The sequence below is a fragment of the Bufo bufo genome, chromosome 5 (assembly GCF_905171765.1).
Source record: "Bufo bufo chromosome 5, aBufBuf1.1, whole genome shotgun sequence".
NCBI lineage: Eukaryota > Metazoa > Chordata > Amphibia > Anura > Bufonidae > Bufo > Bufo bufo.
The window spans coordinates 348,850,350-348,860,562 of NC_053393.1; positions in this window are offsets into that span (position 1 = coordinate 348,850,350).

Here is a 10,213-nt window from a genome sequence, read left to right on the forward strand (position 1 = left end):
CCCTCTAGTAATACTATGACTATTTTACAGCCATTTTAGTGCACCAAAGTTTGGGTCCCCATTGACTTGGGAATGGGGTTCCGGTTCGAGTTTGGGTCAAGTTCGGGTCCCGAACCCGAACTTTAACCTGAAGTTCGTCCGAACCCGGCGAACCTGGACATCCACAGGTCCACTCATCCCTACTGAAAAGTTCAAATGACCCACAAAAAATGAATTCTCACATAACTCTGTAGACATAACTATAAACAATTCCACCTCATTTGGTATTTTTCTCCAGTGTCCCTAGGGTTTTAACGTCTCCCCCGAGCGGCGATTGGGAGAGCTGTTTATTGTCTGTAATAGCATGGATCTATGTGAAGAAACCCATGCTATTGCAGTTGTGGTTCCTATGGAGCCCTGCAGGTGGCAGGGCTCCATAACAACATAGCAAATCTGCAATGAAAATGTCGGTCTTAATAAATTACCCTCTATGTTTGTAAAAGTAAACTTTCACAGTGAACATGGTGTCTGATCAGCCATCAGCATGGTCTAGGCAGGAGGACATAAGCACATGGATACATAGTTTGTTGGAGAAAAGTTATTATAATTTGCATATTATTTTAATTATCACTTTTTCAGTGCTAAGGAGTCTATTGAGCGGTTATACTGTTCTATTTCTGTATGAAAACTCTAATGGGGAGGTTGTCAATTATGATTGAGACCATCTTCTGGACTCAAGCACAGAAGGAAATTGGCCAGCATTTTCATGGATACATGTTTGCTTTAATTTACTCATGTATAGTATATCACTTGACTTTGTTCAACTCTTCTAATGAAAAGCATACACTAGTAGACCTAAAGAGGTTATGACATGACTGATGTAAAAATGAAAATCATATAGCAAATGACCAGGGGGCGTAACTACCATAGCGGCAGTCCATGCATCTGCTTTGGGGCCCAGGGCAAGAGGGGGCCCAGTCTTAGTTGGGATCATATCCTCTTCTACTGGAGGTGAAAATTTGGTCAGGACTTTACCCTCTAAGGCCCCTTTCACACGAGCGAGTTTTCCGCGCGGGTGCAATGCGTGATGTGAACGCATAGTGCAGTGTCCCACTCCTGTACGTGGGCACTGCAAATCTTGTTATATTATATGTTGTACCATGTTCTTTTGTATAAAGATCCCTGTTAACAGGCTGTTAGGTCTACTACACATATTCCACCATTAGATAGGGGATAGCACCACAGTATATATACCACAGTTCAGGCCTAGTTAGGAAGGTTAGAGTTAGAGTATGGGAGTTGGAGGAGAGGGAGTGAGGAGCAAGGGGGAAGGAGAGGACACCCTCCTCTCAGCTCTCTCTTGGGCTCCACGGCCCAGAGGAGTCAATTCATTGTCTCAGTGACAAGTAAGGAAAGCAGGCAGAGGTGAAACCTTTATTCTACCGTCTACTCTTCCGAAGAGCCAAGTGGATTTTACTAATTTCTATGTGGAAAGACAATAGCCATTATTCTAGGCTCTAGGCGCCTTTGTATCAATGTGAAGGATTTATTAGCTTCCGGCAGCCTCACCATTACTTCAAGGACAAACAGGCCATCTGTCACTTGTGCGTAGAAGATAAGGACTTGAACCACCTTTACTGAGATTAGAACAAAGCAAAGAGCTGACTACCAGTGAGTACACAACCTCCTACTATAGCCTGAGATATAGCCACATATACAACCTGTTACTTGGATCTGCCACATCCAACCTACACATTCATAAGATACTGCTTATAACTGGATGTAAATTGCTGTCAAGACCCTGTTTACAGTAAAGTTCTTAGAAGAATGAGGCAGAATTCGAATCCAACTATCTCCATACTACAACCACTCTCATAATTTTGCACCACCAAGGTGCTGTTGTCACAACATTTACCTAATTCAGGGGCCCAGCCGCACAATCACCCAGAAAATCCAATCACCATCAAGGGCACCTCGATCACCACCTGGCCGGTGTCCCCTGTAGAAGAGCGTGCCCCGGAGAATTTGGTGGTGTTCTCCCCTTCACTGCAGCCCGGCCTAGAGAGCATCAAAACTGTGAGTAAAGAGCTAACTGTTTATTATTCCTCGGTACACCGTCGACCTCACAAGTTATCCCCCTGCGGTCCCGGCTCGCTGCAATAGCACCCGCACTGAATCCTGACCCATTCATTTCAATGGGTCTGTGTACATAAGCATTTTTTTTCACACATCAGTTCTGCGTTGCGTGAAAAATGCAGCATGCTCTATATTCTGCGTTTTTCACTTAGCCCTGGCCCCATAGAAGTAAATGGGGCTTCAGTGAAAAAAGTGCGGATGCAGTGCATTTTTCACTGAAGGTTGCTAAGAGATGTTGTTTCTTAACCTTTTGTTTTTTATCACGTGCGTGAAAAATCAAAACGCATTGCACCAGCGCAGAAAAAACTGAACTGAACGTAATCGCAGACAAAACTGACTGAACTTGCATGCAAAATGGTGGGAGTTTCACTGAACGCACCATGAATGCATCCGGAGCCAATCCGTCACGCTTGTGTGAAAGAGGCCTAAAGGAACAACTTTTAGCAAATGAAGTGGAAAAATGGCCCAAGGCTCATTGAAAAGGGTTTAGGCAGAAACCTTTCTGTCCTGTGTGGGGGGACTGGTTTAATTCTTGCTATGGGGCCCTTACTACTCTATGTACGCCACTGCAAATGACAATACCTTTCCAACATAGCTAGAACCAGCCCTGTACCTCACATGGATCCAGAGATCTCCCCATTCATTGCTCCAGTTGTTCTGCTAGATTTATTTCATGCTGGTAGCTAAGGGCTGTGTCCAATCAGAGAGTCACATGTGATATACGTTGTGTATCACACAAGACATATGCAATAGGCTGCTCTACAGAAAATAACATGGTAACTGAAGGGTTAAAAAGAATTAGCTGTATAATCTGTATGAAGGACAGGAGGTTGGGTGACATCATATTGAAGGGTGACTATATATACATTTACCTCCCATCTGAATAAGGAAATTATTATTATTTTTTTATAAATATTTATTATTTTATTTTAGAAGCCACAAATTAATACATGATCCGATATTGATCAAATCAGAGTACATAATATGACAATTATAAACATCATTATAGCTAGATTATACAGATCAGTATAGGTTCACGCCTAATATAATAATGAATACAATTATAGCCTCCCCCCTTCCCTCCCCCCCTATTGACTGCCGTCCACTCCAATCCGTCAACTATAGACTAATATCAGCATTAAGTATAGCTAGGTAGTCTTGCGTGCCACCCTCCATTTTATTTTTTTTATTTTTTTCTATATCCTCATAAATTCTAATTTGTTGGAGATATAAGCACCACTCGCTTATCGAGGGCGGGGAGACAGAGCCCCAATGCTTGATCAGCATAGCTTTAGCCACCATCAGGCCCCTCATCCAGATCTGTCTGACCCGGAGCGGGGTTTCTATTTCTGACACATAGTAACCCAAGATCACTGTCAAGATCCCCGGGTTATAGTTCGTCGCAGACTCCTTTTGTAGGGTAGAGATGACCTGCTCCCAATATTTTTTTATTTTACTACAACCCCAAAGCAAATGGACATAGTCCGCATTGACGTATCCACATTTAGGGCAACCACAATCCCGGGCTTTATTTTGTGGGAATTTTCCTTGTATTTTTGGGGTATAATACAATCGATGCAGGATCTTAAATTGAATTAATCTATGAGCATTGGAAACTGTCGCCTTTCTCACGTTCCTATAGATAGTGGACCACTTTAGTGGAGAGCAGTTCAACTCTTGCTCCCACTTACTTGGACTTTTAAAAGGAGTTACAGTTGCCAGTGCGGTTCGGAGTTTAGCGAAGGAAAAGTTTCTAGTCAGCATTATTATAACAAGAGCTGCCTGTCTGTATAAGGAACTGCTACTATTGTAATGAGAGCTGCAGCTATTCTTGTATGTATGCATGAATGTATATAAGGCTCAGTATGACAAGCAATAAATAGAACTGTTACTGACATCATACTGCTTGTGTCACTGATAAGTTCTCCAGGCCTGTCTGCGGGGACAAAGGAAGGAATCAAGGTGCATTGAGACGGAAAATACACTTTCAGTAACAATACTTATTGACTATACTTAATGGTCAGTTCTGAGGAATATTGAAAATTCCTGATGGCCCACATCATTATATTGATAGCAATTGTGTCTTATTATATTTTCCTCCAAATAAGTGTTTAACGAGGTTAATGCAACAACAGAATAAAGTATTCCATTCATTAATGACGAAGTTCATAAATTCAGGAAATAACTGCACAATGTTTGGAAACTGTACCGTTATTGTGTCATGCTTTCCAAGACCTTTGAGGTACACATGTGACAGTCTTAAGCTTTTGACCACAAAGGCACATTTAGATTAGTAATCAGTTACTCAGCCTCCTTTTTAAAATGATATGAACTTATAACAGTTTTCCCATCTATTCTCATTTATGGTTTATGGTTAGGATATGCCATGAAGGACTCGTTGGTGGGGTCTGACTATTGGGAACCCCCACTGATACCACTACATAGTGGACACATGTCTTTACTATTTCAGTGCGGGTCCAAAGTTTATGTACAGTGCAGACTACGGTATAAAGTTCCTGATATACATTGCTAGCCTTCATTCCAAGTGATCATATTGGTGTAAAGGTCAGTTTAACAGAAATGTGATATAATTCTGACATCAAGTGCAAATGATACTGTTCTTTCTGATCAGGAAAGTGTCACATTTGTCAAATGATGTAATGACCAATGGTTAGTGATGCTGATTCTGCATGTAGCAGTCTTTGTAGTACCTGCTTATCATCAATGTACTGTACCTGCAACTGCTTATGTGTACAATGTACTGTACCTGCAACTGTTATTCCGATTGGACGCGCCGGCGCGTCATCTCGCGAGTTCGTCATCAGCCTGCCAGCCAATGATTGTCACTGGCAGGCTGATGATTTTCAAAAAAATGAATCAGAAGCCAGTTAACACATTATATTTATAAATATAATGTGTTAAATGGCTTCTGTGCTCCTCTGCTGGTCCTTTTCGTCGGTTGGTCCCAGCAGAGGAGCACACATCACAGTGAGTACACCCAACACTACACTTAGCCCCCAGATCACCCTCCATCACCCCAATTAACCCCTTGATCACCCCTTTATCGCCCCTGTCAATCACCTAGTGAAAAGGAAAAAAGTGATCAGTGTTGTTATGGACTATTAATACAAAATGGATACTTGCTTGTTGAGGACTATGTTTAGCTAAGATGGCGGCCAGGCATTCAGCCAACACCTATAAACTAGAATCTTACTTTGTGTTTTATCATGTGTTTCTTTGTGGTTTCCGTTCAGCTCAAGCAAGCAGTTACAAAGAGGTTTCCGTTCAGCTCAAGCAAGCAGTTACAAAGAAAGAAGTAACGGTTTCTCCCACGAGCAAGGGGGGAGGGGGGAGGAATTTACTCTGGCCGTCAAGGTTACAGAGAAGTATAGTGTTCGTAGCCAATAGAAAAGATATACTCTATCTTTCACCCCCCCTCCCACTTCTCCCTGTCGTAAAACCTATGAATTGTCTGTTGTTTTCAGAAATAAACCAGAGATTCTGTTTTAACCCCGTGCTGTGGGTTGTCTCAGATTTGATCTCTCCGTGCACGTACATTAATTAATTTGGAGCAGTACATCAACCGAACTGGCAGCTTGGCCAGAACCAGAACAATTTTGGCACCCATCGTGGGGCTCGAGGATTGGACCCTCTGTTCCCGTACCCCCAGAGACCAGACGAGGAGAGGCGCACTAACGGACACCGGGATCGCAACCCGTGATATGAGGTAAGAAAATTGAGTCATCTTGCCCATAAAGTGTCCCCTGGTGTAGCCTCTTGGTGTTCGTCTGAGGGAGGGGTGCGGAAGCAGTCTGGGACGTCCTCGAGGGCATGAAAGTAAGAACCCCATATGTTTTTTAAAGTCTTGATGTACTGTGTTGTGCCTATAAGTTGTGAAGACCCTGTTGACAAGTATCACTGACTGAGACACGGAGTTCTCCTGTGTGCCTGTATCGGAGTTCAGCCCGGTGTCTGACTCGAATCTCCATAAAGGGGACGATCACAGATGGGTGGAGAGCGGTTCGGGGTAGCCCAGAGTGTGCTGCCGGGACTCAAAGGTCTTTATGTCCAGTGATTACTTTATACAGAGGTCTTTAGGCGGCTCCAGTAGGTGCGAGAGATGATTAGACAGTACGCAAGGGTTCTTCCTTGATGTATTGTGGTTTATTGTTTTTAATGTGCGACCCTTTGTAACGGAAACACAGACTGATAGAAACCCAAAGGTCTCCTAAAGTGCCTGTGTCAATCGGTCACCCTGGTGTTGTGACCGAGAGGCGACAGAAGGGAGGAGACCGGCCAGTGTCTACCCAGAGTGTGTGGGACATTAGGCTCAACGTGTTATATCAGGTTTCTGTGTTGTCCAGAACAAGGTGAAGGATCCAGAAGATGGGAAATGAGGAAAGTGTCCCGAAGGGCTACTGTTCACCCGAACAGTACGTGGCGGACCGGAGAAGCAAACACCTTCAATTGCTTTTCAATGGCTTTTGTTTCAAGATAACATGATGATTTAAGAAATTTGAGTTAAGAGTTTAAGTGCTAACCCTGCTACATCTATATAACATACCAAAAGGTGGCACACTGCCCTGTTATGTGGCAGACGTTGTTGAATGAGAAAAGAGAGAAGTTAGAGGATGATAAATTGACAGACATGGTCCGTGTGTGGTTGGACTGTAGTAAAGAATTTGAACAGACGGGGGGGAGAACAAAATTTTGATGAGAAAAGACAGAGATATTTCTGTAAACCTGGTGTTGCATTGATACATGACTTGCCACCACCTTATAATGGCGCCGGGAAGAAAGCAGGTGGGTGGACCTGCAAAACATGTGGTCAACAGAATCCCTCCTCCCGAAATACGTGCCTTGCCTGTGGGGCTCCCCACCCACAAAACCACACCTTGGTAACTACTCCCCGGCACGTCCCATCACTTCCCGTGTTAGCTACAGCGCCATCTTGTCCCCAGGCAACGCCCATGAACGGACCTTTAATATCATTCGGTCCGGACCCCCCCGTCACTCCTATGTCACCCTTGCCCCTTCCTACTACCTTGTACCCCATGGTTAACCCGGACGGTACATTCATGCTACCACACTCACCTGCCACCCTTACTCCTATAATGGTAGGGGGGCAACCTGATGAAGCAGAACAGGGGGATGCAGACGGTGCTGCAGAATCCACAATGGGCATACAAAATGCACCGGGTAATATGCAGACTCCTTCCAGGGGTACCCCGACAGACTACGGTGATCTGCCAACTTTATCCCTGGCACCACAGTGGACTGTGCCCATGGTCGTGCGCCCATCACGACGTTCACAAGATCAAATACTGCAGGGTCAGATTACAGAGTTACAAAAGAACTTACAGAAAATTGAGCAGGGAAACCTTGAGACACTGAAAGAAGCCCTAGCACTTAACCGGCCACAGGGACCACCAAAATATGTGTCTTTCACCCCACAACAGTTATTCACCATAGTGAATTTACTGCCTGACCCTGAGACCCATCCCATGCCCTTTTTCAGGAAACTGTCCCAAGTGCATCAAACCTATGGGTGCACATGGTCGGACCTGCAAAGTATAGTGGAAAACAAGACAGGTGAATACTCCACACTGATAATGGATCAAATCCACATCCCTGAACTTAAAGGTGCTAACTTTGACCCCCGGGATCATGAGTCTGGAGAATTCTTTATAGAACAACTGCAGAAATGGGCGAAAGCAAGATTAGCAGATCATTCCACCACATTGCAGGACAGCTACGGGGGATCAGTTGACCCCCACCTTTTTTTCTTTTCACAGAAATGTTCGTTTCTGTGTTAAGATCCTCTTTCTGATAAGAAACTGTCTTGCTTCTTGGTCTTTGTGGTTTTCACTCAAATTATGTGACACCCACGGCTGCTGGATGTCTGACAATAAAATTCTGCACTGATTCATATGAGCAAGGGGATTCGCTGCAAACCATTTTGCACCTCATCCCCGATACTCTCTGGGCCAGAGGACCCCAGGATATCGGATGCCTCAATGTCCCACCAGTCACTGTGACCCTGAAGGATCCCAAGGTTCTGCCATACAAAGCGCAATATCCGCTTTCTATCTCACAACAGGATGCTATTACCCTCCAGGTGCAGGCCCTCCTGCAGAATGGGGCAATCAAGATCACTACTTCTCCCTGTAACTCACCCGTTTACCCAGTACGGAAGAAAAGGGAGAAAGGACAGCTTCCAACGTACCGCATGGTGCAGGACCTCCGAGCTGTCAATGAGGCTACTGTTCTTGAGACACCTATTGTCCCCAATCCGCACACACTCCTTGCTGGCATTCCACCCACTGCCACTACTTTCACTGTCATTGATCTGGCCAATGCATTCTTTTCTGTTCCCTTACATGAGAAATGTCAGTTTCTTTTTGCTTTCACACATGCAGGCAAACAGTACACCTGGACTGGTATGCCTCAAGGGGCTCAAAACAGCCCTTCCTGCTTCAGCAAGGCTATGTCCTCTGTTCTGCAACCCTGGCAAGCAGATCACCCGGATGTGGAACTCCTCCAGTATGTGGATGACCTTCTCCTCTGTGCGGTCTCTCCCCAAATCTGCATGACAAAATCTGTCTCACTTCTCCAGTTTTTAGCCTCTGCTGGATGTCGAGTCTCACAAGCCAAACTACAACTGTGTCTCCCCAAAGTTGTCTTCCTGGGTCATTGCATCTCTCAAGGTCACAAGCACCTAACTGAGGCGAGGAAGAAGGCTATCTCTGACATCCAACTCCCGGACACTACTCATCAGCTGCAAACCTTTCTGGGACTCATCTCCTACTGCAGGCCTTGGATATCTGATGCTTCTGTCCTCATGCAGCCCTTATATGACTGTATACCTCGTAATGCTGCTACTCCTTTCCAGATGACAATGGAGGCGGGAGAAGCTATTCAGTCATTGAAGGCCGCCATTGCATCTGCCCCTGCTCTTGGCATCCCCAACTACAACCTTCCTTTCCGGCTGTATGTCATGGAACGCCAAGGTCACGCCACTGGAGTCCTCACTCAAACTCATGGTGGCCGCAATCGACCCTTGGGTTACTATTCTAAGCGTCTTGACCCGGTAGCCAGAGCTGCACCTTCCTGTGTCAGAGCTATCCATGCTGCCAGCTCTCTTCTAAACGTCACATCTGACGTTGTGCTGGGTCATCCCCTCACTATTCTGGCTCCCCATGACATTTCTGCCATCCTCCAGCAGACTCAACCTAAACACCTCACTGCACAGCGCCACCTCCGGCTTCAGTGTAGTTTGCTTCTGCCAGATAATGTCACCATTCAGAGGTGCCACATCCTCAATCCTGCTGCACTCTTTCCTCTTCCAAGGGGGGAGTATAATGGAGATTCTGAAGATTTTATTGATCTACATGCTGAAGAGGATCTTCAGGAAGAAGAACTATGGGCCTCAACCGACTCTCTTTACAAGGAACAAGAACATGATTGCATCACAATGATGGAAGCTGAAGTAGGGACACCACCATCAGTCCAAGACACTCCTCTGACAAACCCTCATTGGATTCTCTTTGTGGACGGCTCAAGGTACGCCGATGACAAGGGGAAGTTCCATACAGGCATGGCAGTCACAAGTGAACATGAAGTGCTGTGTGCAAGACAATTGCGCCCAGACCAGTCAGCACAAGAAGCTGAACTCATTGCCCTCACTGAAGCCTGCCTCATGGCAAAAGACTCTACCGCCAATATCTACACAGATTCTAGATATGCCTTTGGAGTGGTTCATGACTTTGGACTAATATGGAAGGCCCGGGATTACATCACAGCTGCAGGAACCCCGATTAGGAATGCTGCAGCAGTAGCAGCCCTAATGGCAGCAGTACTCCTGCCCAACCAAGTGGCAGTGATCAAAGTAAAGGCCCATACTCGAGCTGACACCCCTGAGGCCAGAGGAAACGCCCTAGCTGACCAAGCGGCCAAGGAAGCAGCAGTGAAAGAGGAAAGAGTCCAGTCAGACCAGATTATGATAACACAGGAAGACCTGGAACAAGAAGAAATCACATGGGACCTACTGAAACAAATGCAGAAACAGGCCACTCCCAGGGAAAAGGAAATCTGGCTG